Source organism: Scylla paramamosain, chromosome 34, assembly GCF_035594125.1.
Source record: "Scylla paramamosain isolate STU-SP2022 chromosome 34, ASM3559412v1, whole genome shotgun sequence".
Taxonomy (NCBI): domain Eukaryota; kingdom Metazoa; phylum Arthropoda; class Malacostraca; order Decapoda; family Portunidae; genus Scylla; species Scylla paramamosain.
Window position 1 is genome coordinate 16,498,266 of NC_087184.1, and position 7,526 is coordinate 16,505,791.

The following is a 7,526-nucleotide window of genomic DNA, read 5'->3' on the forward strand; positions in this document are numbered from 1 at the left end:
TAATTTATTTTGTTAGAGGAAGTGGACAAGAGTTAATGAGATCAAGATGAGATGAAGCTATTTGTGCAGGAAAGGGATTCAGCAACATTTGAAATTTTATAAACTAACAAATAGGATAAAGAGTAAAGCAAAACACGCGAAATATCAGGAAATGGAAAGCTTAATTTGACAGTTCAAAGAAAACCTTAAAATTCAGATGAAAACAAGGAAATCTAAGCGAGGAGCACAACAGTGAGTGGCGACTGATACCAAGCAGCAAAATTAATAGAAAAAAAATCTAAACGAAACACGAGGGAAGAGAAAAATTTATTTGATTCCAAGGAAATCATAAAATTTAAATGAAAATAAGGAAATCAAAGCTGGAAGAATACAAGAGTGTGTGTGTACGTGTATGTGTGTATGCGGTGACTGTATTGCCATCATATACTAAATCAGGACGAAGAAATCTGAAATCCGAACTCACGTAATGCAGAGTGAACGAAAGGAAAAGGTGCGGAGCTTAACGTAAAACCCTCATTACTTATTCCGGTGCGATCGAGTACGCAGCGAACGTAAATGGCTGTTATAATGTGAAAATTGTAAAAAGAAGACTAAAAAAATATTGAAATCGTGGAGAGTCAAATGGTAATGTGAAAATTTACGCCATATTGCAGGAAATTGAAAAGGAATCCGATGCTAACTTATGCAATTTGAAGCGTAGGGAAATATTTTGAATTTAAGGGGGAAAAAAGCGTTCCTTCCTCCGTGATACGCTGTATGATAGTATGCAAATTCACGTCCTGTTGCTCAAAACTAAAAAGAAATGCAATTCTAACCGAAGAAATGCCAAACGTAAAGAAATATTTGAAATTTAAGATGGATTTTTTTTTCTTTTTCTTTTTTTTTAGGGGGAGGCACAACGTGATATGATGTACTGCAGTTTCGTTCGTAAATGATGTTGCAGATTTTTTTTTTTCTTTATATTCTTTCCAAAAGTGAAATCGCAGTTAATGAAAATCTACGTGAACGGAAACAGACCATGCCAAAAGATCTCGTCAGTTCCTTATAAGGCATCACGATTCTAAAAAAAAAAATAATAATAATAAATAAATAAATAAATAAATAAAAATGAAAAATAACCAGCTTCTTTCTTCCTTGTAAAATGTATGCGAGATTAATTCGAACTTATAATTTGCAGGAAACAGCGACATTAACAGCAAGATAAGATTCCAATTGCGTCTCCCTGTTTGCTATATAATCTAATTCCTTCCCGAAGCTCCAGGTAAGGCGCGGCATCACTTCACAACATTTCGCAACGTAATTATCTCCACCAGGAATCTCAAAAAATTACCGGAGACTGAAAATAAACCAAATAAAGACTAATTGTGCTGCCACTCCAACGCTAAACAGTTCATTCACCAACACTAAAAATAAAGGAAAAAGACGAACGACAGTGACAATTCCTCAACGAACACTATGAAAACAACACTGTATTAATGTGAACGAACCATTTGTATAATAAACACTGTGAAAAAATGAATAGATAAAAAAAAAAAACAAGGGATTAGGTTAACTCTTTCACCACTAGAAGAGAGAGAGAGAGAGAGAGAGAGAGAGAGAGAGAGAGAGAGAGAGAGAGAGAGAGAGAGAGAGAGAGAGAGAAGGCCATCATTTATCGCTTACTTAGGGCATAAAGAAAAGCCAAACCGGTGCTGTGTATTAGAGCGAGACACACCAACACTGGGCAACCCGCGGCGCCCTGGCTCTGAATTGTGATAATATTATTCCTCTTGGGAAGCGCGATAGAGAGAGAGAGAGAGAGAGAGAGAGAGAGAGAGAGAGAGAGGAAAGATAGCAGTTATATAAATAGTGTTATTTTTTTATTCAAGTTATCTACTACTACTACTACTACTACTACTACTACGACTACTATTACTAATACTACTGCTGCTTTGCTACCTCATCTTCTTTATCTTGGGCTTCTTCACCTCCGTCTTCTTTTCTTTTGTCTTCGTCTCCTCCTCCTCCTCCTTCTTCTTCCTCTTCTACAACGAAACCACCACCACCACCACCACCACCACCACTACTACTTAGACGCGAGCAACAATTAGGGAACGAAATAAGCGGCAAGCGAGCAAGCGAGCGAGCAAGCGTGGGATGGGGGAGATGGAGGGAGGGAGGGAGGGAGGAGGGGGGAGGCAGGTACGTAAACAAACCAAAAAAAGCAAACACCTAATTAACTTTCACTGTCTGGTCGGCTGGGAAGAGTTGCAGAGAGAGAGAGAGAGAGAGAGAGAGAGAGAGAGTTGGGGGATGTTCTGGGTAAGTCAACCTCTCTCTCTCCCTCTCACTCTCACTCCTTATATGCTGAAAGTCGCGGTACATCTCTGAAGCTTCAGGAACTTGACAAATTATGGTTATTCATGAAGTGAGAGTATGTCTGTATGTGTGTCTGTGTGTGTGTGTATTGGATTCAGGCGAGGCGAAGCTGGGAGGAAGAGGGGAGGGGCTGGGAAGGGATGGGATAGGCAGGGAAGAGACTGGGAAGGGACAGGAATGGGCGGGAAGAGGCGGGAATGGACTAGAAAAAGACGGGAAAGGTGGTAGGGGGCTAGGAAGGGACGGAAAGAGGCGGGAAGGGACAAGTAAAGAAGGGAAGGGGGGAAATGGGCTGGAAAGGACTGGAATGTGGCAGAAAAGAACGGAGAGAGGCGGGAAAGGACGGGAAGGGATGGATAGAGATAGGAAGGGACGGAAAGGGATGAGAAAAAGCGGGGAGGAGCAGGAAGAGGCGGGAGAGAGAGATTGCCTGCTCTTTCTTATCTTCCTCCTCCTCCTCCTCCTCCTCCTCCTCCTCCTCCTCCTCCTCCTCTTCCTCTTCCTCTTCCTCTTCCTCTTCCTCTTCCTCCATGCATAGACACGTAATTTAAGGAGGAAGGAATCAAATTACTTAGATTTTTTTTCTTCGTTATTTCACTGCATGGGGGGGGGCAAGAAGGCAAGGAGGGGTGCAAGAGGGGGGAGGGGTAATTCAATTTGTCGAAATTCACAAATAATTCACAAAGTAATTATTCAATCCACTGTTATGAATTCCCTAATGGACACTAAATAATAATAATAATAATAATAATAATAATAATAATAGTAATAGTAATAATAGTGAAAAAACTGTATATACGAGAAGGATAGTGATCTTAATTCATTTATTTATTTATTTCACTGTTTTGTTTGTTTATTTATTTTTTTCTCTCATCTGATTGCTCACTGATTCATTAATTCATTCATTCCCTTTTTTTTTTTTTTCATTCCTTTGGTAAATGTCAGAACTCTATCATCGATTTTTCGCATTTCCACTAAACTCCGTTCGTAATTTTCCTCAATTTCATTTTCGTTTTCTTTTTACGTAGATTTTTTTCAACAATTTCTTCTCGTTTTCCCCTTTTTTTTCCACGGCTAAGAATAAAAGAAAGAGAGAGAAAGATTGTCGTGTTTCAGTTTAATTCGCTCACACACACGCAGCCAAATATAGCAACACACACACACACACACACACACACACACACACACACACACACACACACACACACACACACTGACATAAACTGACATGGAGCAAAAATACACAACAGAGCCGCTCTAATATCAAGAGAGAGAGAGAGAGAGAGAGAGAGAGAGAGAGAGAGAGAGAGAGAGAGAGAGAGAGAGAGAGAGAGTATATTTAGGTAGATATTCCAAGCAACACAACGTTATTCATAAACCATCGCAGAGAGAGAGAGAGAGAGAGAGAGAGAGAGAGAGAGAGAGAGAGAGAGAGAGAGAGAGAGAGAGAGAGAGAACATTTCCAGCAACTTCACTGAAATAATGTTTGGAAGAGAAGAGAAAGAGAAAGAGGACGAGAAGAGAAGAACGAGAAAAGAAAAAAAGAAAAAAATAACAAACGAAAGAGTAAATCGTGGAAAGCCAGAGAGAGAGAGAGAGAGAGAGAGAGAGAGAGAGAGAGAGAGAGAGAGAAAGGCTAAGAGGAAAGAAGAAAATAAAAACAGTGATACCTACCTACACTGCAACAGAAAACGGAAGGTGGTAATGTAATTCCGGTGTGAGTGAGGTTTTCAAGATAAAGAAAACGGGAAACTGGAGGAGGAGGAAGAGGAGGAGGTGGAAGAGGAAGAGGAAGAGGAGGAAGTGTAAGGAAGAGGCTGTCACCAGAAAGGGAAGACTACCATGCATTAGTAAAGAGGTCTGAAGGAGGAGGAGGAGGAAGAAGAAGATGAGGAGGAGGAGGAGGAGGAGGAGGAGGAGGAGGAGGAAGAGGATGGTGTTTATTTATTACTCTTTGGAAACTCGAATATTAATGAAAGTATTAACATTTCTATAAGGGTGATAGTAGTAGTAGTAGTAGTAGTAGTAGTAGTAATGGTGGTAGTGGCGGTGGTAGTAGTAGTAGTAGTAGTAGTAGTAGTAATGGTATTAGTAGCAGTAACAGTAGTAACTAATATAATTCTCTCTCTCTCTCTCTCTCTCTCTCTCTCTCTCTCTCTCTCTCTCTCTCTCTCTCTCTCTCTCTCTCTCTCTCTCTCTCTCTCTCTCTCTCTCTCTCTCTCTCTCTCTCTCCAAAACCACACAAACTTCTCATATCATACCACACCAGAGAGAGAGAGAGAGAGAGAGAGAGAGAGAGAGAGAGAGAGAGAGAGAGAGAGAGCGTTCAGGGACAACCTCAGAATGCCAGCCAATAATGATCGTTCAGTAATGGGTGGGCGTTGGTAATTACATCTGCAGGAGCCCTCGTTACGAACCATAAGTGTCAGAAGGCAACAGTTTACGGGTAATGATCGGTTAAGGGGGGCCAGGGGGTGATAGTACACACTCTCTCTCTCTCTCTCTCTCTCTCTCTCTCTCTCTCTCTCTCTCTCTCTCTCTCTCTCTCTCTCTCTCTCTCTCGTGTAATTTTCTTCAGTTTTCGATTTATTTATTTATTTATTTATTTTGTTTTGCTTTTTTTGGTTCATTTGTGTTAAGTTTGGTTTGTTGTTGTTTGTTTGTGTTTGTTTATGTTTGTCTTGTTTTGTTGTGTTTGAGTTTCGTTTCCTTCTTTTTTTCTCTTTTTCTTGTTGTTTTCTCTTCTTCCTCTTTCTCCTCTTGTTTCTGTAATTTCCTTTTTACTCGTATTATGATTTACTCGTTCCTCTTTTCATTATCTTCTTTCTCTTGTCCTCTTTTCCTCCTCCTCCTCCTCCTCCTCCTCCTCCTCCTCCTCCTCGTTGTGCTCGTGTCATTTTCACAATAATAAATAATTCAGATAATTTTTGTAATGAATGACGTTTGGATGTATTGCAGGATAATTATTGATGTTATTATGAAGCTCCGGTCTCAGGGAAAAGTCTTAACAGGAAAACAAGAAACGTGTGTGTGTGTGTGTTGAATGATTAGCTGAAACATCTACATCTACTATTACTACTACTACCACCACTACTACTACTACTACTTTCTTTTTTTCCTTTTTCTTTCCTCTTTTCTTATAATTATTGTTTTTTTTTCTTTATTAATATTGTTACTTCTACTACTACTATTACTACTACTACTACTACTACTACTACTACTACTACTACTACTACTACTACTACTACTACTACTACTACTACTACTACAATCACTACCATTCATCCTCATCTACCACCCCTTTCCACTGCCTGACAGAGAGAGAGAGAGAGAGAGAGAGAGAGAGAGAGAGAGAGAGAGAGAGAGAGAGAGAGAGAGAGAGAGAGAGAGAGAGCTTGTCTACATAAACTGTGTAATTGTTACCATAAACCTCGCCTCTTCTCCTTCAGCACGTCACTCTCTTGCTTTCTGTGCAATAAACAATGATAAGAATTTGTGCTTCCGTCCAGAATTGGAGGAGGCGGAGGAGTTTTGGTGTTGTACTGTATATAGACTGGAAGAACTGAAGGAGGAAAGAGAGAGACGGAGGCAACTGGAGGGGAAAACAAACAGGAGAAAAAATAAGGTGACGAGAAATCTAGGTACAAAAGTATTTTTAGGCTAGAATGTTATTGAGGGAGGAAAGACTGCAAGAGAAAAGGAAGAGGGGAAAAAGGAGGAGGAGAGTAAAAAGAAGCCTTGAATATGAGAGGACGTGGATGAGATGAAGGAAAGGAAAACATGATAAAACGAAGGTATATGGGACAACAGGAAAGGAAGACGAGAAAAGTGTGAAATATGAAGGAAAGGAGGAAGGAAAAGGAGAAAACTTAAATAAAATAACTGATAAATCGAAGAAAGAGAAAATATATGGTTAGGTGACAAGTTTGAGATTTAAAGAGATAAGATGAAAGAAAGAATGATAAAGGAGGCAGGAATGTGGGTACTGAATGAAGACTGGATGAAGACATGGGAAGGAAGAAGAAGGAGGAGGAGGAGGAGGAGAAAGACGAAACTTAAGACTTACGAGTGTTTGAAATGTTTCTGAGATTAAGAGGAAAGAAAGAAGGAAGAGGAAGAAGAAGAAGAAACAAAAATAGGAACATTTATAGACCAGAGGAGATGGAAAGTGAAAAAAAAAAGAAGGAAAAACTGAGGTGATGTGAAGTTTAGACACGTGATGAAAAAAGAAGAATAAAAGGAGGAAAGTAAAGTATAAAAACAGTGACAGTTAAGACAGTGAAAAGAAAAAAAGAAGATGAAAAAGTTTAGATGATAAGTTAATAAGTAAAAATGAAAACTGAAAAAAAAAACAAGGAAAACTGCTGAAAATTAAACTCTTAAATAGAAAAAAATAACACTACCTTGGGATAAAACTGGAATATAGAAAAATAACAGAATAATAAAAAAAAAACTATAAATAATAAAAAAATACGATAACAACCTAGAAAAATATAAGAAAAATATATGGAAACAAGTAGAGACGATTGCAAAATACGAGAACAAGTTAGAAATATAAAGAAGACACAAAAAAAAAATAAATAAGGAAAAATAAGAAGAGGGAATCAGACATACTTGAAAAGGCTAGGGAAGGACACAGGGAGAATAAATGAGAGTAAGGAAGAACAAAGAAAAATAAGCAAGGAGAGAGAAAGGGAGAATACGATGAACAGATATGGCAGCGAAAAAAAGAAAGAAAAGAAGAGAAAATAAGTGTTGTGAGAGGTACAGGAAGGAGGGGGGGCACAAGGGAGGGAGAGTAAAGAGTGCAGCCGTGGAAGAAAAGGACGGGGGGGGGGGCGTGAAAAAGTAAGAAACGTGTGAGTTAATTAGTTTCCAGGTGAGAGAAAGCTGTTTACGATCTCCCTTTTACTAGTTCTTTTTATACAAGGTGCTTTGACCCTGAAAGGAGAGAGGGAGAGGTAGTGATGGTGGTGGTGGTGGTGGTGGTGGTGGTGGTGATGGTAGTATGTGTGATAGTTAATTAAATCACTTTGAATGTTGCACGTAGCATGTTAGGGATTAAGCACACACACACACACACACACACACACACACACACACACACACACACACACACACACACACACACACACACGCTTTGAAAAATGAACATAAACTTTCTTTGC